Source organism: Eleutherodactylus coqui, chromosome 10 (genome assembly GCF_035609145.1).
Source record: "Eleutherodactylus coqui strain aEleCoq1 chromosome 10, aEleCoq1.hap1, whole genome shotgun sequence".
In the NCBI taxonomy this organism is placed as follows: Eukaryota; Metazoa; Chordata; class Amphibia; order Anura; family Eleutherodactylidae; genus Eleutherodactylus; species Eleutherodactylus coqui.
The window spans coordinates 3,965,307-3,992,889 of NC_089846.1; the positions used below are offsets into that span (position 1 = coordinate 3,965,307).

The window sequence follows — 27,583 nt, forward strand, 5'->3', positions numbered from 1 at the left end:
TCTAAAATGTGAAGAAATCTGGAAACCGGAGAACAAACTAAGTTCTACATGCCCGCTGGGGTTCTCGCCCCGGTGCCCCCCGCTCCTCTCCCTCATCGGAGGTTAAACGAACTGTGACGGCCGCCGCGACCTTTAGAGTGACCTCTTAAAGAAACCGTTTTCCGCAGTATTAGTGAACCGCAGCGGCGGGCTCCTAACTCCATCGGCTCACAGGGAGAACATCCGCCGAGGCTTTTCACCATCGGATTACAGTGACTCGTGGTAGTTTGTCCGCTGGTGACCCCGCGTCCGGCCGGGCACAACCTTATTATAACGATCTCATTAAATATAAGAACACCTGGAGGAGGAGTCTAATGAAATCTGTTTTATTGAGCTTCGATATGGAGTCCATGGCTGGAGTTGAACTTTCCACGGCGTTGGACACTTGTGCCCGTGGTGTACCACCTCTCCCTTGGGCACGAGGTGTGGGTAGAGGTTACCCACCAGTGTCCTGACCCGGGCCTATCCCACTAGGGGCTACTGCCTCAGAACGCTCATTGCCAAGACTCAGCTGGAACCACCGCGCACCCCGGCTTCACCTGCGGGATGGTGAAGTGGTGCTGGTGGGCCGCCGCCGAGCTCCCCGCAGGCTGGGGAGGACTTGGGTCCCCGATGGATAGTTTATGGATCTGACAGGTTTCTGCAGAGGTCAGACTTCCCAGTGGGGGTCGTTGGCGGCTCGTTAGCAGCAGGAGTGATGGGGTTAGGTTACCTGGAAGGACTGGTTTTCCGCATAACATGACGAGATCTTGTGAAACTCTACAGTAAGAGGTCAGTAACCGGTTCTACCCGTCGGCCACCGTATCGCTATGCTGCCCAACAAACCTCCTGCCCCGTAAGAGCAGTCCGAGGTGAAGGCGGGTTCGGCGCCGGGTACTTATACATCAGTATGTTACAGGGATTTATAAGCCGTACGTAAAGTTACTGCGGACCAGCAAGCTTGGTAGAGCGTCCAATACAACATGTCGAACTCAAGGTCCGCCGGTCGAATCCATCCCACCACGCCATGTTATGGCCCCGACACGGAAGAGCTTTTTCTTTATCGGAGGTCCTGAGCTGTGAGTACGGCGCAGTGACATCACATACATATAGGCCCCTGTGAGTACGGCGCAGTCACGTATCGCACATATAGGCCCCTGTGAGTACGGCGCAGTGACATCACATACATATAGGCCCCTGTGAGTACGGCGCAGTGACATCACATACATATAGGCCCCTGTGAGTACGGCGCAGTGACATCTCGTACATATAGGCCCCCATGAGTACGGCGCAGTCACATCTCGTACATATAGGCCCCCGTGAGTACGGCGCAGTCACGTATCGCACATATAGGCCTCTGTGAGAATGGCGCAGTCACATCTCGTACATATAGGCCCCCGTGAGTACGGCACAGTCATATCTCGCACATATAGGCCCCTGTGAGTACGGCACAGTCATATCTCGTACATATAGGTCCCTGTGAGTATGGCGCAGTCACATCACATACATATAGGCCCCTGTGAGTACGGCACAGTCATATCTCGCACATATAGGCCCCTGTGAGTATGGCGCAGTCACGTATCGCACATATAGGCCCCTGTGAGTACGGCGCAGTCACGTATCGCACATATAGGCCCCTGTGAGTACGGCGCAGTCACGTATCGCACATATAGGCCCCTGTGAGTACGGCACAGTCACATTACATACATATAGGCCCCTGTGAGTATGGCGCAGTGACATCTCGCACATATGGTCTCTTGTGAGTACGGCGCAGTGACATTTCGTACATATAGGCCCCTGTGAGTACGGCGCAGTCATGTATCGCACATATAGGCCCCTGTGAGTACGGCGCAGTCATGTATCGCACATATAGGCCCCTGTGAGTACGGCGCAGTGACATCTCGTACATATAGGCTCCTGTGAGTACGGCGCAGTCACGTATCGCACATATAGGCCCCTGTGAGTACGGCACAGTCACATCTCGTACATATAGGCTCCTGTGAGTACGGCACAGTCATATCTCGTACATATAGGCTCCTGTGAGTACGGCACAGTCATATCTCGTACATATAGGCCCCTGTGAGTACGGCACAGTCACATCTCGTAGATATAGGCCCCTGTGAGTACGGCACAGTCACATCTCGTACATATAGGCTCCTGTGAGTACGGCACAGTCACGTATTGCACATATAGGCCCCTGTGAGTACGGCACAGTCATATCTCGTACATATAGGCTCCTGTGAGTACGGCACAGTCATATCTCGTACATATAGGCCCCTGTGAGTACGGCACAGTCATATCTCGCACATATAGGTCCCTGTGAGTACGGCACAGTCATATCTCGCACATATAGGCCCCTGTGAGTACGGCACAGTCACATCTCGTAGATATAGGCCCCTGTGAGTACGGCACAGTCACATCTCGTACATATAGGCCCCTGTGAGTACGGCACAGTCACGTATTGCACATATAGGCCCCTGTGAGTACGGCACAGTCACGTATAGCACATATAGGCCCCTGTGAGTACGGCGCAGTCATATCTCGCACATATAGGCCCCCGTGAGTACGGCACAGTCATATCTCGTACATATAGGCCCCTGTGAGTACGGCACAGTCATATCTCGCACATATAGGTCCCTGTGAGTACGGCGCAGTGACATCTCGCACATATAGGCCCCTGTGAGTACGGCACAGTCATATCTCGTACATATAGGCCCCTGTGAGTACGGCACAGTCACATCTCGCACATATAGGCCCCCGTGAGTACGGCACAGTCATATCTCGTACATATAGGCCCCTGTGAGTACGGCGCAGTGACATCTCGCACATATAGGCCCCTGTGAGTACGGCACAGTCACATCTCGCACATATAGGCCCCTGTGAGTACGGCGTGATCTTGAATTGTACATGAACTTTCGTTTCGGTGACCTCTGCAGAACACTTTTGTGATTAATGTGTTGTAACCTGGCGTTGGCGGCCGCCCAGCCGCTGTGTAATAGTCGCCGCGCTCCGCTTGCCGCTTCCTGCCTCTTGTCTTTGCTTCATTGGAACTGTCAGTATTTGATGCAAAGTGAATTGCAATAAGGTTGTTCCCGCCCCCGTGTCGGTGTGACCGCGCGCCCGGCGCTCCTGTAGAGCGTCCCCTAAAGCCCCCTAATAATAGAGCCAGCACACGTCTATAATGCCGCAGGTAGTCCTCATATAGTACTGTGCCAACAGAGTCCAAGCCTCGATGCCCCTCCAACCCTGCGGTCCTATAGTACTGCCACTCACCATACCCCTGTCACTGGCTTAAAGGGGAATGCCACTAAGGTATCTCATTGTTTGCCTAACGGCTGGAATACAGTGGATTCCGCATCTCTCCATAATGGAGTTGGAATCCCTTTGGGGCTGCTCTCCGGGATCTTTGGCGCTGCTCTCCGGGATCTTTGGCGCTGCTCTCCGGGATCTTTGGCGCTGCTCTCCGGGATCTTTGGCGCTGCTCTCCGGGATCTTTGGCGCTGCTCTTCGGGATCTTTGGCGCTGCTCTTCGGGATCTTTGGCGCTGCTCTCCGGGATCTTTGGCGCTGCTCTTCGGGATCTTTGGCGCTGCTCTTCGGGATCTTTGGCGCTGCTCTTCGGGATCTTTGGCGCTGCTCTCCGGGATCTTTGGCGCTGCTCTCAGGGATCTTTGGCGCTGCTCTCCGGGATCTTTGGCGCTGCTCTCCGGGATCTTTGGCGCTGCTCTTCGGGATCTTTGGCGCTGCTCTTCGGGATCTTTGGCGCTGCTCTCCGGGATCTTTGGCGCTGCTCTCCGGGATCTTTGGCGCTGCTCTGCAGGATCTTTGGCGCTGCTCTCCAGGATCTTTGGTGCTGCTCTGCAGGATCTTTGGCGCTGCTCTCCAGGATCTTTGGCGCTGCTCTCCAGGATCTATGGCGCTGCTCTGCAGGATCTTTGGCGCTGCTCTGAAGTCTCTTTGGCGCACCACCCCTGCACTTTTTAAGTTTTTCCATATCAGCCATACACTAATAGTGCTGCCATCATGACCTGATAACACTGCAGACACCGTATAATAGTGCCAGCTATATAGGGTCATTATTACTGTTCCTAATATGCATCTGGAAAGTCCTCGCACCCCTCACTGCCTTACGTTATGTTGTGTCCCCCATCATTCTGCGCTCAGTCCCCCACAATACAGAATCGGAGAAATCCTGCAACTCCCCCTGCAGAGACATAAGTATTCACACCCTGGACTCAGTATAAGGCTGCCAGTCCACGGCCGGGTCGGAAGATCACTAGCGGGGAGGAGGGGGGAGCACTGACAGGTCTAACAGATGGGCTCACTGCCGAGAATGGTGGCGAATCGTGGCAAGCCACGATTTGAATCCCGCATAGTTAGCCTATGGAAAAGCGTGTAATGCGAGCTCCAGGGGCGATTTATCACCGCAGATCTCACAATGACATCTCGCCCGTGGACAGCCAGCCTTAGTCCGAGCCCCTTTGGCAGTGATCCCAGTATTCAGTCTTCTTGGGGATGACGCCACAAGGTTTGGATTCGGGGATTCTCCCCAGAGATGTCCCATTGGGTTCAGGGCTTTGGCCGGCCACTCAAGGACATTCACAGAGTTGTCCCCACTCCTGGGTTGTCTTGGCTGGGGTCTTGGGGTCCTTGTAAGGTGACCCTTCTGCCCGCTCTGAGGTCCTTTGTGCTCTGGATCAGGTGGTCATTATCTCTGTACTTCGCTCCATTCAGCTTTCCATCCACCCTGACCGGTCTTCCCTCCCCTACTTGATGCTCCACCACCAGGCTTCACTGTAGGGATGGTATTGGGCCAGTGATGAGCAGCGCCTGGTTTCCATCCACCCTGACCGGTCTCCCCTCCCCCAGCATGATGCTCCACCACCAGGCTTCACTGTAGGGATGGTATTGGGCAGGTGATGAGTGGCGCCTGGTTTCCATCCACCCTGATTGGTCTCCCCTCCCCCTGCATGATGCTCCACCACCAGGCTTCACTGTAGGGATGGTATTGGGCAGGTGATGAGTGGCGCCTGGTTCCTTCCAGACAGAACGCTTAGAGGCCATAAAGTTCCATCAGAGCAGAGAATCTTGTTTCTCGCAGTCTGAGGGTCCTTTAGGCTCTCTTTGGTAACTCCATGGGGCTTTCATGTGTCTTACTAAGGAGGCTTCTTTCTGGCTGCTCTGCCATAAAGCCCAGATAGGTGGAGGCTGCAGGGATGGTTGACCTTCTGGAAGTTTCTCCCATCTGCACAGGATCTTTGGGGCTCAGCCAGAGTGACCGCTGGGTTCTTGGTCACCTCTCTTGCCAAGACACTTCTCCCTCTTAGTCTGGTGGGTCTGTGGCTCAAGGAAGAGTCTGCATTGTTCTTCCATGTAAGTATTATCGGGCCGCTGGGCTCTTGGTCACCTCTCTTACCAACACCACTTTCCTATTAGTCTGGTGGGTCGGTGGCTCTAGGAAGAGTCCGGGTTGTTCTTCCATGTAAGTATTATGAGGGCCGCTGGGCTCTTCGGAACTTTCAGGGCAGCAGAAATGTTTTTGTAGGTTCTCCAGATCTGCGCCTCCACACAATCCAGTCTCTGAGCTCTGCAGGCGGTTCTGTCTTCCTCATGGATTGGTTTTGGCTCTGATCTGCATTGTGAGCGGTGAGACCTTATATAGACGGGGGTCTGTTATGTCCAGTCAGATGAATTACCACAGGTGACTCCAATCAAGGTGTAGAAACATCTCAGAGATGATCAAATGTAATGGGAGCCCCAGAGCTACAAGTGTCACCAGGGGGTGTGAATACTTCTGTCAGTGCAAGGGGGGAGTTTAACATTTTAAAAAAATTTCTCGGGTTTTGTTGTACTTTGTCATTATAGAGTGCTGAGTGCAGAACGAGGGGGACACAATATAACATGTACGGCAGTGAGGGGGACACAACATAACATTTAAGGCAGTAAGGGGGACACAATATAACATTTAAGGCAGTAAGGGGGACACAATATAACATTTAAGGCAGTAAGGGGGACACAATATAACATGTAGGGCAGTGAGGGGGACACAACATAACATGTAAGGCAGTAAGGGGGACACGACATAACATGTAGGGCAGTGAGGGGGACACAACATAACATGTAGGGCAGTGAGGGGGACACAACATAACATGTAGGGCAGTGAGGGGGACACAACATAACATGTACGGCAGTGAGGGGGACACAACATAACATGTAGGGCAGTGAGGGGGACACAACATAACATGTAGGGCAGTGAGGGGGACACAACATAACATGTAGGGCAGTGAGGGGAACACAACATAACATGTAGGACAGTGAGGGGGACACAACATCACATGTAGGTAAGTGAGGGGGACACAACATAACATGTAGGTAAGTGAGGGGCACACAACATAACATGTAGGACAGGAAGGGGGACACAACATAACATGTAGGACAGTGAGGGGGACACAACATAACATGTAGGACAGTGAGGGGGACACAACATAACATGTAGGACAGTGAGGGGGACACAACATAACATGTAGGACAGTGAGGGGGACACAACATAACATGTAGGACAGTGAGGGGGACACAACATTACATGTAGGGCAGTGAGGGGGACACAACATAACATGTAGGACAGTGAGAGGGACACAACATAACATGTAGGGCAGTGAGGGGGACACAACATAACATGTAGGACAGTGAGGGGGACACAACATAACATGTAGGACAGTGAGGGGGACACAACATAACATGTAAGGCAGTAAGGGGGACACAACATAACATGTAGGGCAGTGAGGGGGACACAACATAACATGTAAGGCAGTAAGGGGGACACAACATAACATGTAGGGCAGTGAGGGGGACACAACATAACATGTAGGTAAGTGAGGGGGACAGAACATAACATGTAGGTAAGTGAGGGGGACACAACATAACATGTAGGGCAGTGAGGGGAACACAACATAACATGTAGGACAGTGAGAGGGACATAACATGTAGGACAGTGAGGGGGACACAACATAACATGTAGGTAAGTGAGGGGGACACAACATAACATGTAGGTAAGTGAGGGGCACACAACATAACATGTAGGACAGTGAGGGGGACACAACATAACATGTAGGACAGTGAGGGGGACACAACATAACATGTAGGGCAGTGAGGGGGACACAATATAACATGTAGGACAGTGAGGGGGACACAACATAACATGTAGGGCAGTGAGGGGGACACAACATAACATGTAGGGCAGTGAGGGGGACACAACATAACATGTAGGGCAGTGAGGGGGACACAACATAACATGTAGGTAAGTGAGAGGGACACAATATAACATGTAGGACAGTGAGGGGGACACAACATAACATGTAGGGCAGTGAGGGGGACACAACATAACATGTAGGTAAGTGAGGGGGACACAACATAACATGTAGGACAGTGAGGGGGACACAACATAACATGTAGGGCAGTGAGGGGGACACAATATAACATGTAGGACAGTGAGGGGGACACAACATAACATGTAGGTAAGTGAGAGGGACACAATATAACATGTAGGACAGTGAGGGGGACACAACATAACATGTAGGGCAGTGAGGGGGACACAACATAACATGTAGGTAAGTGAGGGGGACACAACATAACATGTAGGACAGTGAGGGGGACACAACATAACATGTAGGGCAGTGAGGGGGACACAATATAACATGTAGGACAGTGAGGGGGACACAACATAACATGTAGGGCAGTGAGGGGTGTGCGGACGTGCCGGACACGCTGTATAGCGCTGCTGCCTGCAGTATATGGACACATAATAGGAAACTCCGTAAAACGCCTTCTGCGCCCGCTGACTCCATTTTTCGGCGCAGCACCATGACATACTCCTCTCTGCTGCTCTGTTTTGTTGCTGTTATTTCAGCGCTGTCCCCGCGCCCCCATGCTTTTTGGCATAGATTGTCACACTATGAGGGCGGGGGAGGGGAGGCTTTGTGACAACCCTGACTTTGCAGTTACAGTATTGTGACATGGCCTGTGGTTAACCCCGCGGCTTCCTGTGCTACTGGATGGCTCACGCAGTAAAAGCCTCTGTACTTACTAGAGATGCCACCATGATGTGCCCCCGGGAGCTGCAGTAGCCAATCCCCCTCCTTCACCTTCACATCCCCCTTCCCCCACGTTTCACCCCCGTGCATCCCCAATGTACGACTATGGCAGAGCCCACCGCTTGTTGAGGTCATACAGGAGACTCTCCTGACCCCTTCGGCCCTCCTGCTGTAATACCGCCCCCCACTGGGCAGAGATCAAAGAAGAGAGGGCAATAATAAAAAAGGAGGCATGTCTGTTATGGTGGACTGTGCGAGATACCGTGAGAGTCCCCCCCCACTTCTAGGTTGTCATCCTCTCCTCGGCTTCCTGTATGTAGATAGATATGAGATATCGCTTCATTTTAGACATTATCGCCCCGACCGTAATGGAAATTCGTTGTGACAGGCCGTACGGTTGATGGCGGCAGCCGGTTGGTGGTCATAATGCGGATAAGAGCGCACAGGAATGACTTTATCACTTCTGATAAGATGTTCGTCTTCCTGCGTGATCTCCACAAGTAACCGCCGGCCTCCAACTGCTCGTTATCACTTCAGGCTGGCAGCAGATCTGAGGAGGTGAATGTAGATCCGTGCCAGAGCCACGAGTACACCCCTTATCACAGCACGAACCAGACATTAGTAGAGCTGACGCACCGGCCAGCGCCGCCCTCGGTGCAGGGCAACAAGTCCCCAGCAGATACAAGTCTTGGAGGTCGACTTCTGTTTATCTTGCTGGGTACAAGCCCAATACTCTGCTGCCTCTGATTGGCACGGTAGCGCAGCGGTCAGCGATGTTCACAGCGGTTTGTGCAGCAATGATCGTTGCTACAAGCGCTCGGCCGCTAAGGCTGCAGTCACACATAGCGGAAAACTGGCACTAAAATCTGCATTGAATTCTGCGTCAAAAACTGGAGATTTATGGAACTATCTAAACAAAAACTGTCTTTGTTGCCATTGGCAGCCAATCACAATGCAGCTTTCATGTCCCCTCAGCAGCGGAGGAGGACAGAGGGGTCTGGTGAAGGACTAGTGGGGGCAGAGGTGACTCGAGGGGAATAGTGGGGTCTGGTAAAGGACTGGAGGGGGACAGAAGTGGGACAAAGGGGTCTGGTGAAGAACTAGAGGGGGACATAGGGGTCTGGTGAAGGACTGGAGGGGGACAGAGGGGTCTGGTGAAGGACTGGAGGGGGGCAAAGGGGTCTGGTGAAGGACTGGAGGGGGGCAAAGGGGTCTGGTGAAGGACTAGAGGGGGACAGAGGGGTCTGGTGAAGGACTGGAGGGGGACAGAGGGGTCTGGTGAAGGACTGGAGGGGGACAGAGGGGTCTGGTGAAGGACTGGAGGGGGACAGAGGGGTCTGGTGAAGGACTGGAGGGGGACAGAGGGGTCTGGTGAAGGACTGGAGGGGGACAGAGGGGTCTGGTGAAGGACTGGAGGGGGACAAAGGGGTCTGGTGAAAGACAGGAGGGGGCAGAGGTGACTGGAGGGGGATAGAGCGGTCTGGTAAAGGGCTGGAGGGGGACAGAGGGGTCTGGTGAAGGACAGGAGAGGGACAGAGGGGTCTGGCATTGGCTTACTCCCCTCACTACATACAAAGCATGCGCACACTCGGCTGAGCATGCATATGTAGGAGCGGTCAGGAGAGATAACAATTGTTATTCGCTGCCTATTACTAAAGTCCTTCGGCCGTTGCTTCCTCATCGTTAGCTCAACGCTTCCATTTGCTCTTCACAATGAACGTTTATGTCATTACTTCCCCTCAGCCGCTCCTCCTGGATATTGGGCTTGGGGAAGTCGTGTCCTCGCTCCAGCAAAGGTCAGCTCACCTAAACTTTTCTCTTGCTGACTGCCCCATTACAAGCGGAGATGCAGACAGAGCTGCGCCCACCCAAAGGTCATCCCGGAGGCGGTCGGATGGGGCGGGGGCGCTGTCACCTCCATCGTCTGGTGATTCAAACACACTAGACTGTAATTCTCTGCAGTCATTAAGAATAATGTCAATTAGTCGGCGATTAGTCAGGAAGTTTTGTTATTGCGGGAAGCTCATGGGCCCTGAAGCCGAATCTGCAGCCGGGGCCCCAACCATCAGGTGCCGTTCATCACTCTGCTCTGCACTCCCGTTAGTAGGACCACCTTAACCAAAGGGCAAACGATGCATCTGCAGGGCCCCCTGGCAGTGGCAGGCCTCCTGAGAGTGGCACCTCTGGCAGTGGCAGGCCTCATGAGAGCGTCACCTCTGACAGTGGCAGGCCTCATGAGAGCGTCACCTCTGACAGTGGCAGGTCTCATGAGAGCGGCACCTCTGGCAGTGGAAGGCCTCCTGAGAGTGGCACCCCTGGCAGTGGCAGGCCTCCTGAGAGTGGCACCCCTGGCAGTGGCAGGCCTCCTGAGAGTGGCACCTCTGGCAGTGGCAGGCCTCCTGAGAGTGGCACCTCTGGCAGTGGCAGGCCTCCTGAGAGTGGCACCTCTGGCAGCGGCAGGTCTCATGAGAGTGGCACCTCTGACAGCGGCAGGTCTCATGAGAGTGGCACCTCTGACAGCGGCAGGTCTCATGAGAGTGGCACCTCTGGCAGTGGCAGGCCTCATGAGAGCGTCACCCCTGGCAGTGGCAGGCCTCCTGAGAGTGGCACCTCTGGCAGTGGCAGGCCTCCTGAGAGTGTCACCCCTGGCAGTGGCAGGCCTCCTGAGAGTGGCACCTCTGGCAGTGGCAGGCCTCCTGAGAGCGGCACCTCTGGCAGTGGCAGGCCTCCTGAGAGTGGCACCTCTGGCAGTGGCAGGCCTCCTGAGAGCGGCATCTCTGGCAGTGGCAGGCCTCCTGAGAGTGGCACCTCTGGCAGTGGCAGGCCTCCTGAGAGTGGCACCTCTCGCAGTGGCAGGCCTCCTGAGAGTGGCACCTCTGGCAGTGGCAGGCCTCCTGAGAGCGGCACCTCTGGCAGTGGCAGGCCTCCTGAGAGTGGCACCTCTGGCAGTGGCAGGCCTCCTGAGAGCGGCACCTCTGGCAGTGGCAGGCCTCCTGAGAGCGGCACCCCTGGCAGTGGCAGGCCTCCTGAGAGCGGCACCCCTGGCAGTGGCAGGCCTCCTGAGAGCGGCACCCCTGGCAGTGGCAGGCCTCCTGAGAGCGGCACCCCTGGCAGTGGCAGGCCTCCTGAGAGCGGCACCCCTGGCAGTGGCAGGCCTCCTGAGAGCGTCGCCCCTGTATTGAATTCTGCGTCAAAAACTGGAGATTTATGGAACTATCTAAACAAAAACTGTCTTTGTTGCCATTAGCAGCCAATCACAATGCAGCTTTCATGTCCCCTCAGCAGCGGAGGAGGACAGAGGGGTCTGGTGAAGGACTAGTGGGGGCAGAGGTGACTCGAGGGGAATAGTGGGGTCTGGTGAAACATATGGAGCAAACAAGGAAACATACGGACCGCACACAGAAACATAGGGACCGCACACGGAAACATAGGGACCGCACACGGAAACATAGGGACCGCACACGGAAACATACGGACCGCACACGGAAACATACGGACCGCACACGAAAACATGCGGACCGCACACGAAAACATGCGGGCCACATATGGAGCAAACAAGGAAACATACGGATCGCACACGGAAACATACGGATCGCACCGGATGAGAAGATGGAAGAGATATTATACACTTGTGTGAATTCAGCCAAGTAGAGCGCACTACAAGTCCCAGCCGCCCTCCCCCTACCGGCCATGTACTACTACTCCTCCCATCCTCCTGCCGCTCGGTGACACACTGTAACAATGCAACATCCACACAAATGATGAATAGGGGAGGGGAAATAAAGCGGGGGTCACTGGGGGTCTATGCCCCTACATACCTGTGCCCGCCTCACACCCGCCTGGCACTGCTGCTGCTCTCTGCATGGGCTCATCCTGCTCTAAGCTCTGGAGGCTGACACCAGCGAGAACGAAGCCAAATTCACCTCCCCCTGACACTCAACTTCTGCAAATGCTGTGCTGGGAAGCAGCTGGTGCGACGTATCCCGGCCCGCAGGAATGTGCGCCTCTCCAGGGCTAGAAAGGCGCATTCTTCTCATAGGACGGGCGAGCCTCAGGTGGATACTGTGCAGGGGGCCACCCAGCTTTCCTGCAGCCCTGAATGGCAAACACAACTGGATGCGCAGCAGAGCTCGGGAGGTTTGCTGGGAGAGTTGGGACAACATATGAGGCAGCGGGGGGACTTGTTACCCAACTTTCCCAGGGTCCTGAATGGCAGATCCATTACTGGGGCTCCATGAGGGGACATTGCAGTCAGTGATTGGCTCCTCAGATCTTGTGTTAGGATTGTTGCTTTTCTCGTTTATACGGTGTCTTATCAGCTTTTATAGATATTTAACCCCTCAGTGACCACAATACGTCTTTCTACTGACCTCACTAATGGGCTTCATACCTGCACACACAGTGGTGGCTCAGCTGACTACTGACGGCCCGGCTCCTGCTCTAACCACCGGGACTAGAGAAACCTCAGATCCTGGCAGTTTAACCCCTTACATGCCGGAATCAACAGTAACTGCAGCCTGTAAACAGATGACAGGGGGCTCCTTTTGTCACCCATCGGACCCCACAGGGAGATCACAAGATACCAATGGGTTCCCGTGGCAGCCAGAACCCTGGCAAAGGCCTCCATGACTTCCATATAACTCAGCTTACTATGTCCCGCCTCCGGCAGAGTCTTGTATACTGCTGTCACAGGCTTAGTTGAATGCACTGCATAAGTAATGCAGTGTACTATCCTAGAGGTCCCTTCCAGGGCCAAAAGGAGCATAAAAAAATTCAATAAAGTTTACTTTAAGAAAAAAAGCCCAGTTAAAAAACACACATTTTTCTCACAAAAATACCCCGTAAAAATAATTGTCAAAATAGTTATTTTTCTTCTGCTCACCTCTCAAAAGACACAATAAAAACCAATCCAGCCGTTACCGGGAGCGCGAAATGAACAACAAGCCCCACAGAGCGCCGCTGCGGGGGGATAACAATAGACAGGCTGTTACACTGCGGCGCTGCGGGGGGATAACAATGTACCGGCTGTTACACTGCGGCGCTGCAGTCGGTAATCCGCAATCAGCACACGGTTGGGGGGCGGAGTTACACTAATCAGACTGATCAGATGACAAAGTTATCAGGTTATTTTTACGGAATGACGTAAAAAAAAAAAAAACAATGGCGACATTTCTGGACACTTCTTACATCCCTCTGAAAAAACTGCAATAAAATATCTAAAACAGATTTGTGAAACTATTGAGTGATAATCTCTGCAGAGTCACGAGCAGCAAGAAAACCCGGACTGAGGACTGAGGACTGAGGACTGAGGACAGCGAATGTTTACTGACGAGCCGCAACATTGTCATAAGTAAGCTCTGTAATCACACAGGCCGGCGACCCTGACTGCTGGACCTGAGTCACAATGTATCACTTCACAGAGCTTCAGAGCATCACCGCAGGGACACTCCTCTCCACAGATGCATCCCGAATATAATAAGGCATTCCTGATTAATACATTATATGTCCCCCAGAGTGCGGCGAATAACATCTCCAACACATTATATGTCCCCCAGAGTGCGGCGAGTAACATCTCCAACACATTATATGTCCCCCCAGTGTGCAGCCAGTAACATCTCCAACACATTATATGTCCCCCAGAGTGCAGCCAGTAACATCTCCAACACATTATATGTCCCCCAGAGTGCAGCCAGTAACATCTCCAACACATTATATGTCCCCCAGAGTGCAGCCAGTAACATCTCCAACACATTATATGTCCCCCAGAGTGCGGCCAGTAACATCTCCAACCCATTATATGTTCCCCAGAGTGCAGCCAGTAACATCTCCAACACATTATATGTCCCCCAGAGTGCAGCCAGTAACATCTCCAGCACATTATATGTCCCCCAGAGTGCAGCCAGTAACATCTCCAACACATTATATGTCCCCCAGAGTGCGGCCAGTAACATCTCCAACACATTATATGTCCCCCAGTGTGCAGCCAGTAACATCTCCAACCCATGATATGTCCCCCAGAGTTTCCAAGACTGATGTTGCACTCCCCTGGGTGGGACTCTGCCTTAGGGGCTAACCACCGTGTTCTTAGTTCCATCCGTTTCGATTAGGGAGTTGCACAGTTTGTCCCATCCTGACTGCAGGTCTCCGGGCCGGTACTCAGGGCAGGATACCCATGTATAATTCCAATTTGGAGCCCTTCATTTAGGATGAGACAGACTCCCTATTTGAAATTTTTGACTCCATCCGCGGTGCGCGGGCTCCACCTACGACTACACACAAATGTTATATATATATGTAGCGTCTGAGGAGCCGGCCCGCAGCCGAGGTGATAGTGGGGTAGATTGAGGCCTTGTCACGGTGGCTCTACCATTTGCTCCCCTGGGGGTAGCTCAGGTCCCAACCTCATAACCGCTGGGGGAGATCACAGGGGAAGTAACCGGCGGTTACCTCAAATCCATTTGTCACACGTGACGCCACCGTTCCGTCCTCTGCAATGAAACTTGATGATGAAATAAAGTAGTTCACTCACAGGGAAACTTTCTGAACAAAACCGGGAACAGTCGGTAAAGTCCATTTACTGTTAATTGACAGAGTCCAAACCACATCAACAGTCCTGGTACAGATACAACAACTCAGAGTGGTCTGACAGGGAGGATTCTCGGGGGATCTCATGTGATCCACAGTCCCAGTTATCTGTGTGATCCCGCTCCCGGCGACTCTCTCTCTCTACCAGTTCACACTCACATTAGTTGTGTTTTCCTTGGTTTGAAGCGGCTTGTCTCACTCTCAGCAGCCCTGAGGTTTCCTGGGCAGGCTGGGCCCCGGCTGGGCATCAGACCATCGCTCGGCCTCCTCCATGCTCCACACACGGACTGACCAGTGTCTGTGTGGCTCACTCAGTGACTTGCTTCTCTAACTCTCCAGACTACTATACTGACTTCTCCAACAACCACAACAACTCTCCACACATTGTTGCAAACACATCCATATATAAAACATAGTCACATGACTCACAAAACTATACATTTTCCAGACATGACCCAGACATTAACCCATTCAGTACAACAACTCTGGGCCACTACATATAGAGGATGGTTTCATTGTTATGTAGTGATTGAGGGGAGCAGAACTTTTGCCCCAGGACCCATGAGCCTTTAGCTCCACCCGTGTATTAAACAGATGGGTAAGAGGACCCCTTCTATACTGCAGATGATGCTCATGCAAAGAAGTATAAGGCCAGAGTGTCATCAGTAAAACCTCCTTTCCTCTGGAGTTATCTTATTGCTTTGTGCAAAAGGGCCGCAGAGTGTGCCAGCACTGTGCCCCATGTCTGTACTCCGCTGTGGTCTGCAGTGTGCCAGCACTGTGCCCCATGTCTGTACTCCGCTGTGGTCTGCAGTGTGCCTGCACTGTGCCCTATGTCTGTACCCCGCTGTGGTCCGCAGAGTGCCTGCACTGTGCCCCATGTCTGTACTCCGCTGTGGTCCGCAGAGTGTGCCTGCACTGTGCCCTATGTCTGTACCCCGCTGTGGTCCGCAGAGTGCCTGCACTGTGCCCCATGTCTGTACTCCGCTGTGGTCCGCAGAGTGCCTGCACTGTGCCCTATGTCTGTACCCCGCTGTGGTCTGCACTGTGCCCTGTGTCTGTACTCCGCTGTGGTCTGCAGAGTGCCTGCACTGTGCCCCATGTCTGTACCCCGCTGTGGTCCGCTGAGTGCCTGCACTGTGCCCTATGTCTGTACCCCGCTGTGGTCTGCACTGTGCCCCATGTCTGTACCCCACTGTGGTCCGCAGAGTGCCTGCACTGTGCCCTATGTCTGTACCCCGCTGTGGTCTGCACTGTGCCCCATGTCTGTACTCCGCTGTGGTCTGCAGTGTGCCAGCACTGTGCCCCATGTCTGTACTCCGCTGTGGTCTGCAGTGTGCCAGCACTGTGCCCCATGTCTGTACTCCGCTGTGGTCTGCAGTGTGCCTGCACTGTGCCCCATGTCTGTACTCTGCTGTGGTCTGCAGTGTGCCTGCACTGTGCCCCATGTCTGTACGCCACTGTGGTCTGCAGAGTGTCTGCACTGTGCCCCATGTCTGTACTCCGCTGTGGTCTGCAGTGTGCCTGCACTGTGCCCCATGTCTGTACTCCGCTGTGGTCTGCAGTGTGCCTGCACTGTGCCCCATGTCTGTACCCCGCTGTGGTCCGCTGAGTGCCTGCACTGTGCCCTATGTCTGTACCCCGCTGTGGTCCGCAGAGTGCCTGCACTGTGCCCTATGTCTGTACCCCGCTGTGGTCTGCACTGTGCCCCATGTCTGTACTCCGCTGTGGTCTGCACTGTGCCCCATGTCTGTACCCCGCTGTGGTCTGCACTGTGCCCCATGTCTGTACCCCGCTGTGGTCTGCAGTGTGCCCTGTGTCTGTACCCCGCTGTGGTCTGCAGTGTGCCTGCACTGTGCCCTATGTCTGTACTCCGCTGTGGTCTGCAGAGTGTCTGCACTGTGCCCCATGTCTGTACTCCGCTGTGGTCTGCAGTGTGCCTGCACTGTGCCCCATGTCTGTACTCCGCTGTGGTCTGCAGAGTGCCTGCACTGTGCCCTATGTCTGTACTCCGCTGTGGTCCGCAGAGTGCCTGCACTGTGCCCTATGTCTGTACCCCGCTGTGGTCTGCACTGTGCCCCATGTCTGTACCCCACTGTGGTCCGCAGAGTGCCTGTACTGTGCGCTATGTCTGTACCCTGCTGTGGTCTGCACTGTGCCCTGTGTCTGTACTCCGCTGTGGTCTGCAGTGTGCCAGCACTGTGCCCCATGTCTGTACTCCACTGTGGTCCGCAGAGTGCCCTGTGTCTGTACCCCGCTGTGGTCTGCAGTGTGCCTGCACTGTGCCCCATGTCTGTACTCCGCTGTGGTCCGCAGAGTGCCTGCACTGTGCCCCATGTCTGTACTCCGCTGTGGTCTGCACTGTGCCCTATGTCTGTACCCCACTGTGGTCCGCAGAGTGCCTGCACTGTGCCTCATGTCTGTACCCCGCTGTGGTCTGCACTGTGCCCCATGTCTGTACTCCGCTGTGCTCTGCAGTGTGCCTGCACTGTGCCCCATGTCTGTACTCCGCTGTGGTCCGCAGAGTGCCTGCACTGTGCCCCATGTCTGTACTCCGCTGTGGTCCGCAGAGTGCCTGCACTGTGCCCCATGTCTGTACTCCGCTGTGGTCTGCACTGTGCCCCATGTCTGTACCCCACTGTGGTCTGCACTGTGCCCCATGTCTGTACTCCGCTGTGGTCCGCAGAGTACCTGCACTGTGCCCCATGTCTGTACTCCGCAGAGTGCCTGCACTGTGCCCCATGTCTGTACGCCGCGCTGTGGCGCCCACCGCTGCTCTATAGTTGCACCTCATTCCTCTTTCCATGAACCAGTTTTTCCTCATTTTTTCTATAACACCGAGCTGCCCGACAAACACACGCCGGCGGCCAACAGAATGCGGCCCCACAGGACAATTAGACGATGTAATAGTTGTTTCAAGGGGATGCCCCATCTGAGCAGTCGGCCCCGTCCAGAGTATCAGTGGGACCCGCAGAGATCCTGAGATTTTAACCCTGATGCGTCAGAAAGTTCTTTGCTCCAGTCACTTCAGTTGGACCCCGGAGAGCGGAGTCTGAGTGCTTGGTGGTCTTCGATGTTCCCATTGAAGTGAATAGAAGGAGAAGCATGGAGGGGCACATCTTCCATCTGCAGGAACTTCAGGACGTGCCGGGCCTGAAATCTCTGAATCAGAGTTCCAGCAGTCGGACCCCCAGCAATCCCTGTCTGCTGAGATGGGAATACCCTTTTAATGGAGGCCCTAATGCAAAGAGCTTATATACCAGACAACCAGGAGTCCCTAAAACGAATCCAAGGGAACCGTATAGCGGTAGAATGCCGGAGACACATTTCTGCCCACAGCCCGTACGCCATGTGATGAAACACATCTAGATGGGGAGGAATGTCTGCAGATGATGTACAATCTGGAGGGGTGCCAGAATGAAGTGGAACAATAAGCCCTTGTTAGTATTCTAAGTGTTGGGTGATGATAGCGTGCTGAGGAAGCACCGCCGAGCCAGCCCGCACGAGCAGTGCGCTTCACAAGTACCTGCAGTAGGCTTCACCTGCTCCTTGTAGTCCAATGTCTTGTAGGGCAGTTCAGGACGGTGAGACGAAAAAATTTAATGTTGTGCTGCCACTGTGGGTCAAGAAGTGAGCGGGCGGCGGGGAGATGCTGCCTGTGCAGTGTAACGCTCATGCAGTGGCAGGCAGCAACACGTTGCGGTGTCTGAGGAGTGCATGGCATCGTCGAGGAGGCAGGGCGCAAGGAAGGAGAAGATTATCCAGTTATACGTCTATACAGTAAACCATAGGAACAGTGACTGCGATGGCTGCCCTGTCATCATCCTTTAGGTAGTGCGGCTGAGGCGAGTCACAGGGGGGCATCATGATTGACATTGCTTGTAAAACGGAGGCCTATAGGGGACCCCCATGGAATGCATGGGATCTCCTGCCCCTCAGACGTGGACTTCCTCATCCTGCAGCAGAAGTTTTTAGCCAGTTCCAGGGGTTAATTGTCTTTATTCGCAGCGGTCGCCTCGGCCTCTGATGGCTGAGAGTACCGAAACGGCGTAGGACAGTCTGGCTGTTTCTATCCTCCCAGCCGTCAGTGGTCATGGCGGTGAGACGGGCTGTTGGAACCGCTGGTCTTTAGGCGGTGTCGCTGGTGGTGGTTCCTTGCAGGTTCAGGATGGCGCAGCAGACAGAGACCAGATTTTTTCATACAAACAAACTTTACTAAGTGAACTGGCTTACTAGTTGGGCTCCATAGGAGGCGCCATACTTTACATATTGCATACTAAGTCAATATTAATTCTCTAAAAAGAGACAGTAAGCTATTGATCTACTACAACCTAAAGTCCACCTTTCATCACTTGATGTCCCTCGCCGCCATAACAGAGGTTCACAAAGTACTTCGAACTATTCATCACTTGACATCATCAGCGCTCCATATCTACTCCTACTCCATACTATTTCTTGAAGGGTCTCACAGACCGTAAGTGCCACAGTATGTCACTGCTGACTCAAACACATCGTAGGTGCAAAAGGACATCTCTTGTAGACTTTGGTCCCACTTCATCCTAAGCTGGCGCACCCCCAATGCCCTGAGGCACCTCGTCTCCTTACATCGCTTTACACATCAATGGACAACTTGTAACTCTCGTAATGTCACTTCCCAATTAACTACAGTCCCAACATAACTATTAACCCCGGGGGAAATACTCCCCCAGTCTATATCCATCCCTAGACATAGTCTCTAATAGTGTGAGCACACGGACATCGTTAGACTGGTTTTACATCTCTTGTAGCTGTCGTTGTCCCTGGGTCCAGGCTGTTGTCTGCTTCTTCAAGGACGAAGTCCCCTACGGGAAGGGTGACTCCCTCATCTTCAATGCAGCCTGCTGTCATTTTCAGCCCCTGGTCATCAGGTCCTTTTGGTGTGGTGCTGTTCCTCTGGCACAGCATGGGAATAGTGTGAATGCCACCCACTGTCACTACAGCCGCCATGTTCTCTCTCCTAGCGGCTCTCACTGCTGCTGGGGTCACTCTGCTCTCTCTGGCCGCGTCCGCTGCAGTCTGGTGGTGCATCAAAACTTCTGCATCACCGCAGGGCAGAACCTCCTCTTCAGCCTCTCTGCACACACTTGTCAGTGCTTTTATCTCTGTCACTCGGCCAGTCTCCCCCAGATCCCCTCCCGGCTGGGTATCGGACAGGAAGGGGCATTCCATTCATTGCCAATGGGATGGCCGAGATATTCAAGTGGCACCCAGGTATTTCCGCCAGCCCTATTGGCCCCATTGAAATTCCTATCTGTAAGCCTGGACCACCATGATATAGTAGCACCTCAGCGCAGATGTCGGGTTCATGTCTTACCCCTTTGTCTCTGCGCTGCTACCCTGCGGGGGGGGGGGGGGTCCTATTGCCGATATCTTTATGGAATTCACTATATGAGCCATATTTCTGTTATCTGGCAGGTGGATATTAGTCGGCTCCGGGCCCCTACAGGGAAGGGAGTGTATCTGCCATGTTATATTAGTGAGGTATTGACTGGAATAAGGACTGCTGCTTATATCTGCTCCGTACAAGAACGGTTCCGTTTACGGTTCTCCTTCAGTGATTGGACTGTTCGCACACGTAGAATCTGTTCTGCCCTTTGTGATGAATTGTTTGCATTCACTGCGTTGTTCCTGGGAGCCACAATTGGTCTTTAGCAAAGCTGAGGCTGGTAAGCGTCCCTCCCTCGTGCCCATATCTGCGCAGCGCCAGGAAGGGGTGTTCTGTGCAGGAAGCCGATGTCCCGCCGTGACGCTTCTGATTTTGAGCCTTTGTTGAGGGCGGTAGATCCTAGAGAGGCCTCTGACTTACCTCTGCGGCAGCTTTAGGGTTAATGTAGTTGTTGCAGTCCTGGCTTCCATGCAAATTTACATTTCATTTATTCACTGCAAGTTCTGACTTTGTACTTTGTGCCAACTCTGCTGGTAGTTGCTACAATGTATCCATCTGCAGGCTGGGATGTTTAACCCTTTCCAATCCAGTGTCAGACCTCAACAGACGTTCAGATTTCCCGACGATGTAAGGCGAGGTCCGATACATGTATCTATCTCATATCTATCTCCTATCTATCTATCTATCTATCTATCTATCTATCTATCTATCTATCTATCTATCTATCTATCTATCTATCTATCTATCTCATATCTATCTCCTATCTATCTATCTATCTATCTATCTATCTATCTATCTATCTCATATCTATCTATCTATCTATCTATCTATCTATCTATCTATCTATCTATCTATCTATCTATCTCTGCATCTATCTATCTCCTATCTATCTATCTATCTATCTCATATCTATCTATCTATCTATCTATCTATCTATCTATCTATCTATCTATCTATCTATCTATCTATCTATCTATCTATCTCCTATCTATCTATCTATCCGTCTCCTATCTATCTATCTCCTATCTATCTATCTCCTATCTATCTATCTCCTATCTATCTATCTCCTATCTATCTATCTATCTATCTATCTATCTATCTATCTATCTCATATCTATCTATCTATCTATCTATCTCCTATCTATCTATCTCCTATCTATCTATCTATCTCCTATCTATCTATCTATCTATCTCCTATCTATCTCCTATCTATCTATCTATCTCCTATCTATCTATCTCCTATCTATCTATCTATCTATCTATCTATCTATCTATCTATCTATCTATCTATCTATCTATCTATCTATCCATCTATCTATCCATCTCATATCTATCTCCTATCTAGCTATCTATCTATCTATCTCATATCTATCTATCTCTCTATCTATCTATCTATCAATCTATCTATCTCCTATCTATCTATCTATCTATCTATCAATCTATCTATCTCATATCTATCTATCTATCTATCTATCTATCTATCTATCTCATATCTATCTATCTATCTATCTATCTATCTATCTATCTATCTATCTCCTATCTATCTCCTATCTATCTATCTCCTATCTATCTATCTATCTATCTCGTATCTATCTATCTCATATCTATCTATCTCATATCTATCTATCTATCTATCTATCTATCTATCTATCTATCTATCTATCTATCTATCTATCTATCTATCTATCTATCTATCTATCTCCTATCTATCTCCTATCTATCTCTCTATCTCTCTATCTATCTATCAATCTATCTCCTATCTATCTATCTATCTATCTATCTATCTATCTATCTATCTATCTATCTATCTATCTCTCTCATGCCGCCCATCGCCATGTACTATCTTGACATGTAGACCCATAGAACATGCTGTGACTTTTCTTATGTGCAAACTTTACTCTATTCTTGTGAGTGGCAACATGGCTGCCTGTGGGATATTGGTACAGTGTATTACGCATGCAAAACCTGCGCACGTAATACTCTATTACCATACACTGGTGTGAGACCGCCCCTACTGCCTCTGTGTGTAACCATGATGGTTCTCATTCCTGTCAGCAAGCAGAGATCTTGAAAATGGTGAGGAATTGATATAGTCAGAACATGTCAGCACCTCCGTCTAATCTGCAGCGACTACAAGAAGCTTCCTGTCCGCAGGGGCCGATATTCCTGCAGAACAATGTCATCACCCAGTGGGATCTACACCATTAAAAAGGGTTGCTTTTTGGAGTCTCAGGCGCTACTAGATGGGGGCTAACAAAGGGGCAGTCTGGCGTATAAAGGCCTTTGCAAATGTCCCTCATGGTGTATGGCTGAGGTCAGAGAGCGCTACGGCGTTGGTCTCAGAGCTCGCAGGATTTGGGAACACGCTCCCCCCAACTCCAGTGACTCTTTGCAGGACGTGGCTTCCTATCCGGAGCGGACCGCGCCAATGTCTGAACGTGACCCCTTTAATAAATGCATTGTGCTGGAATGTTCGGCGCCCGTCCTGTGCAGCGGTACGCGGGGAGGAGAGTCTTCGCTGGCGCTGATTATTGGCCTCGCAGACCGTGTTTATACAGATGCAGAGCGAGGTTTTATCCCGCCGCGGACAGATGTTTACACAAGATGAGGCTCGTAAGGATTCCGCAGAATCTCATGGCGTGCGGGGGGGGGGGGGGGATGTGAAAGTCTCAATGTAATGAGTCCGCTGTGAACGCCCTGCAAGCTCATAGGCCCGTGCCAGACAGGCGAGAGCGTCGCCTCATGTCGTCTACATCACAGCGAAGCTCCTCAGCTGCCGACTAACAGGCAGGACCCTAGGAAAGCTGGGTGACCATCCTTCATGGCTTTCGTACCGCAGCCGGCAGCTTCACAATGAATCTTCTGAACACGTGAAGCTCTCTAAGCTCCTCGCCCGTGACGCCCGCTGCAGGAAAGTGTCAGTACCCTGGCAGGGTGGCATTGGGTGTTCATGGGTTCTGCTTCACCTCCGCTGCAGAGTGTCCCTTTAACATCCCTATATTTCTATATGAAGCCTCCGGGCCCCGCAGCGGCGGTGACATCAGTCCTTCTATATCACCCCAATGTCTTATGTTACAAAAACTGCACTAATGTTCTTTAACCCTTTATTAGCAGCCCAAAGTTATAGAGGTTTCCAGTTTTATCCACACTGACCGCCCTTATTACCGCCATCTAGTCACGTTGGGCTCCTCTGGCCTCCAGCAGTTCATCGCTGTGTAAATCCCACTCAATGATGAAACGGTTCTGCAGGTATACCAGCCCCTGCGGACAGGAAGCTGCTTGTGGTGGCTGCAGATTAGATGGCGGTGCTGACATGTTCTGACCGGCTGACAGGAAGGGGTCAGCGATTCATGCTGCTTGTGCCAAATTCTGACCTCCCATCAGTAACAGACATCTGGCTCCATCTGACCAGGAGATGTTCCTCCGCTGCTCAGTGATACAAGTTTTGCGCTCTTTTGCCCGCTGGAGTCTTTCTGTTTCTCTTAGACACAATGGCGCTGGAACTGGTCGCCTGCTGTTATACCATCCGTACAGTTGGCGGTGAGACCCCGGCTAGTCTAGGACCGATGACCGGCCTCGTTGGAAGTCGCTCCGATCGCTGGATCTTCCATCTAATGTGGATTCACACTGAAACTGATCCGCGGAAAACTTGTCATGTGATTTTATGCCGCACTCCGGGGTCACTGGGGGGAATTACCATACAGGGGAGCGCCAATCCTGAGAGTCCGGAGGGTGTAATAAAGGGGCTGTAAGCACTAAAGTATGTGCAATCGTTATTAAACCTGTCTATTGATGCACCCCTTCTCTAAAGAACAGCTCTTAAAGGGCCAGCGACCCGATATCGTTAGCTTATTATAACAGTACAGCAGCGTTATAAGACGCATTGCTGATATCAGTCGGAGGTTCTCAGCGCTGTGTGACCTACAGTAGGACGGAGGTCATGTTCCCTGCCTTTTCAGTCACTTAACTCATCGCTGTCAGATTTGCAGAATCCATAGCGACATGTGGTCTACATCTAAGGAGAATCCTCCTCACTTTCACTCCAATCTGTGGAGTCTTACAGATACAGAGACTGGAAACAACTCCCCCCCCCCCCACGGCCCTGATGAACCATTGTCATTTGTGTCACTCCTGTAACCTCCCCGCTGTCATCAGGACCCTCTCCTCTCTGTATACACGTATCTGTTCTTCCTTCGTGTAATGGGGGGCCATTTCCATCTTTATGGGGTTAAACACCTTTTGAGGCTCCTCGGTTGGTAACACAACTAAAAGTCATCCTAGGATGTCGGTTAACCCATTGGACGCCATTTCTCCTATAGCCTGTAGTGTTGAGTGCATTACAGTTGTGATTGAATTGGTGGTAAGGCCGGCGGCACACGAGCGGAGGCACATTCATTTTCTGGAATTCCCTGAGGATGTTTGCCCTCAGTGCCCCTATAAAGCAATACAGCCCCCTCTGTGCCCCTATAAAGTAATACAGCCCCCTCTGTGCCCCTATTCAGTAATACAGCCGCTTCTGTGCCCCTATAAAGTAATACAGCCGCCTCTGTGCCCCTATAAAGTAATACAGCCCCCTCTGTGCCCCTATAAAGTAATACAGCCGCTTCTGTGCCCCTATAAAGTAATACAGCCCCCTCTGTGCCCCTATAAAGTAATACAGCCCTCTCTGTGCTCCTATAAAGTAATACAGCCCCCTCTGTGCCCCTATAAAGTAATACAGCCCCCTCTGTGCCCCTATAAAGTAATACAGCCCCCTCTGTGCCCCTATAAAGTAATACAGCCGCCTCTGTGCCCCTATGCAGTAATACAGCCCCCCTATGTGCCCCTATAAAGTATTTCAGCTGCCTCTGTGCCCCTATAAAGTAATACAGCCCCCTCTGTGCCCCTATAAATACAGCCGCCTCTGTACCCCTATAAAGTAATACAGCCGCCTCTGTGCCCCTATAAAGTAATACAGCCCCCTCTGTGCCCCTATAAATACAGCCGCCTCTGTACCCCTATAAAGTAATACAGCCCCCTCTGTGCCCCTATAAAGTAATACAGCCACCTCTGTGCCCCTATAAAGTAATACAGCCTCCTCTTTGCCCCTATAAAGTAATACAGCCGCTTCTGTGCCCCTATAAAGTAATACAGCCGCTTCTGTGCCCCTATAAAGTAATACAGCCCCCTCTGTGCCCCTATAAAGTAATACAGCCCCCTCTGTGCCCCTATAAAGTAATACAGCCCCCTCTGTGCCCCTATAAATACAGCCCCCTCTGTGCCCCTATAAAGTAATACAGCCCCCTCTGTGCCCCTATAAAGTAATACAGCCCCCTCTGTGCCCCTATAAAGTAATACAGCCCCCTCTGTGCCCCTATAAATACAGCCCCCTCTGTGCCCCTATAAAGTAATACAGCCCCCTCTGTGCCCCTATAAAGTAATACAGCCTCCTCCGTGCCCCTATAAAGTAATACAGCCCCCTCTGTGCCCCTATAAAGTAATACAGCCCCCTCTGTGCCCCTATAAAGTAATACAGCCCCCTCTGTGCCCCTATAAAGTAATACAGCCCCCTCTGTGCCCCTATAAAGTAATACAGCCCCCTCTGTGCCCTATAAAGTAATACAGCCCCCTCTGTGCCCCTATAAAGTAATACAGCCCCCTCTGTGCCCCTATAACGTAATACAGCCGCCTCTGTGCCCCTATAAAGTAATACAGCCCCCTCTCTGCCCCTGTTTGGAATGGTCCCGTACTATACAGAGGCTCATCGGTCTCTATGCTGTATTTTCCATCACTCTGGCATCTGCACAGTTAACTGGGAGAGTAAACATTCTGTTCATTTATAGAAAGAGGAAGAAGATTATTGCTGCGAACATTCAAATACTTCTCATTAACTTGGTGATTGAGTGTCCTGGAAATTGTTCTCTAGAGGGTTAATTACCATCGAGCACGCAGCGCCCGGCCGGTAGATGGGGTGGGGGGTTATTTGCCTCCTCAGGACGCAGGGTGTGTTCTTTCCTATGGTTGGGCCAAATCAAGCACCGATATGATTTTGTTCCTTGGGTCACTTTTAGTCCACTTGTTGCTCTTTCTCTGCCATGTCTCCATCAGAGTTCAGCTCGGCTCAGTTGGTTTTTCTTGCCTCCGGATCTTAGTGCCCTCCCTGTTTCTCAGGGTGTCAAGCAATCGGTGTGGGCCCACAGTGCTACAAACTGATGGGACCTGGGAACCCCTGCTTGCTGGACTCATGGGGATTCCATCTGTTGCTTTTGTATTAGAATCCTAGAATGTTGGAGTTGGGAGGGACCTCCGGGGTCCTCTGGTGGTTGGCTGCCGTTGGTGGCATCGAGTCTATAATGGATGGCTGGTTGGCTTGGTCTCTATAGAAATGATCCTGTTTTCTGTCCAGAATATTCATTGTGCGCCTTGTGATTTCTATTGCATGAGTTTATATTAGTAAGTATGTATCAACACGATCGGGTAGAGTGAACTATGGTTGGACTGATTAGGGGCGTCCGAAGATTCGACTAATCCGCATGGAAATGTAGATGATGTGGTCTCGCGATTCCATCTAGGTTATGCGCATGCGCAGCACACTTTCACTGAGCCCCACGAAGAGTAGCGTCCATGTGAGATATGTCACAGGATGAAGTTCCGTTAGCGCTGGCTGATGCAGAATCATGTGACCAGTGATAGTGGTCACGTGATGTGGTGATTGCGCTTGCGCAGTCCCGACGGTGAATCCTCCTGCGGCCATGATAGTTTTTCTATCCGCATCTCCCCTATATGGATTATGGTCATGTGGGACATGTCACATGACCGTGAGGGTGTTCCGCTTGCACATGTGCTGTGTGATACAATAGTAGTTGCGCCTGCGCTCTTCCTAGCAGTGGATGCCATCATGAATCTACTCTTCCTATCTTTACCCCAGGGGTGCGGCTGTCACCAGTGCCATGACTATACAAGGAGCACACTCACCAGGTATGGGCGGGGCTTATATAATAATGTGATGCTATTGGTTTTCGGTCTGTATATATTACATGTCTTGTATGTCAGTTGGTAGCTTGACAAAGACCCTTCTGTGTCTCTGGGTCGAAACGTTGCTGCTTTGCTATGCTTAAGTTGTGTACAATAAAGTAACTTCCGCTTTGGTTGTGTTTTAATCTGCACCTTTCTTGATGCTATATGGAAGTTGTATTCTACATTTGGATAATTTGTGGATTGTGGTCCTGGTCCATCCAGAGGCGGGCATCTGACTTATACCCCCAAGAGGTTTGGTGGAAGGAGTGCTGCTGGAGCTACTTACCTTACACTTGTAAATCATCCCAGGCAGATGTCTGTCCGGCCTCTGAAGACTTCCATTGGAGAACTCCGCACCTCCCGTGGCAATCTGTTCCACTCATTGATCCCCTCACTGTCTAATATCTACTCTGTGTCTCCTCCCTTTCAGTTTCATCCCATTGCTTCTATTCTTTCCTTGTACAGATGAG

At 51.8% G+C, this 27,583-nt stretch overlaps 1 protein-coding gene across 2 annotated transcripts in view; it reads right to left on the minus strand.

The window, feature by feature from the left end:
* TOR4A (torsin family 4 member A) overlaps positions 1–18,237 on the minus strand; it is a 29,603-nt gene extending 11,366 nt beyond the window's left edge. The window contains exon 1 of one of the 2 annotated variants that reach the window (XM_066580026.1): positions 18,219–18,237. The gene's annotated coding sequence lies outside the window, so the exon portion shown is untranslated. Of the gene's footprint in view, positions 1–11,925; positions 12,063–18,218 lie in introns of those variants that run through there. The other variant, XM_066580023.1, reaches the window with a different exon arrangement.
* Between the last annotated feature and the right edge of the window lie 9,346 nt (positions 18,238–27,583).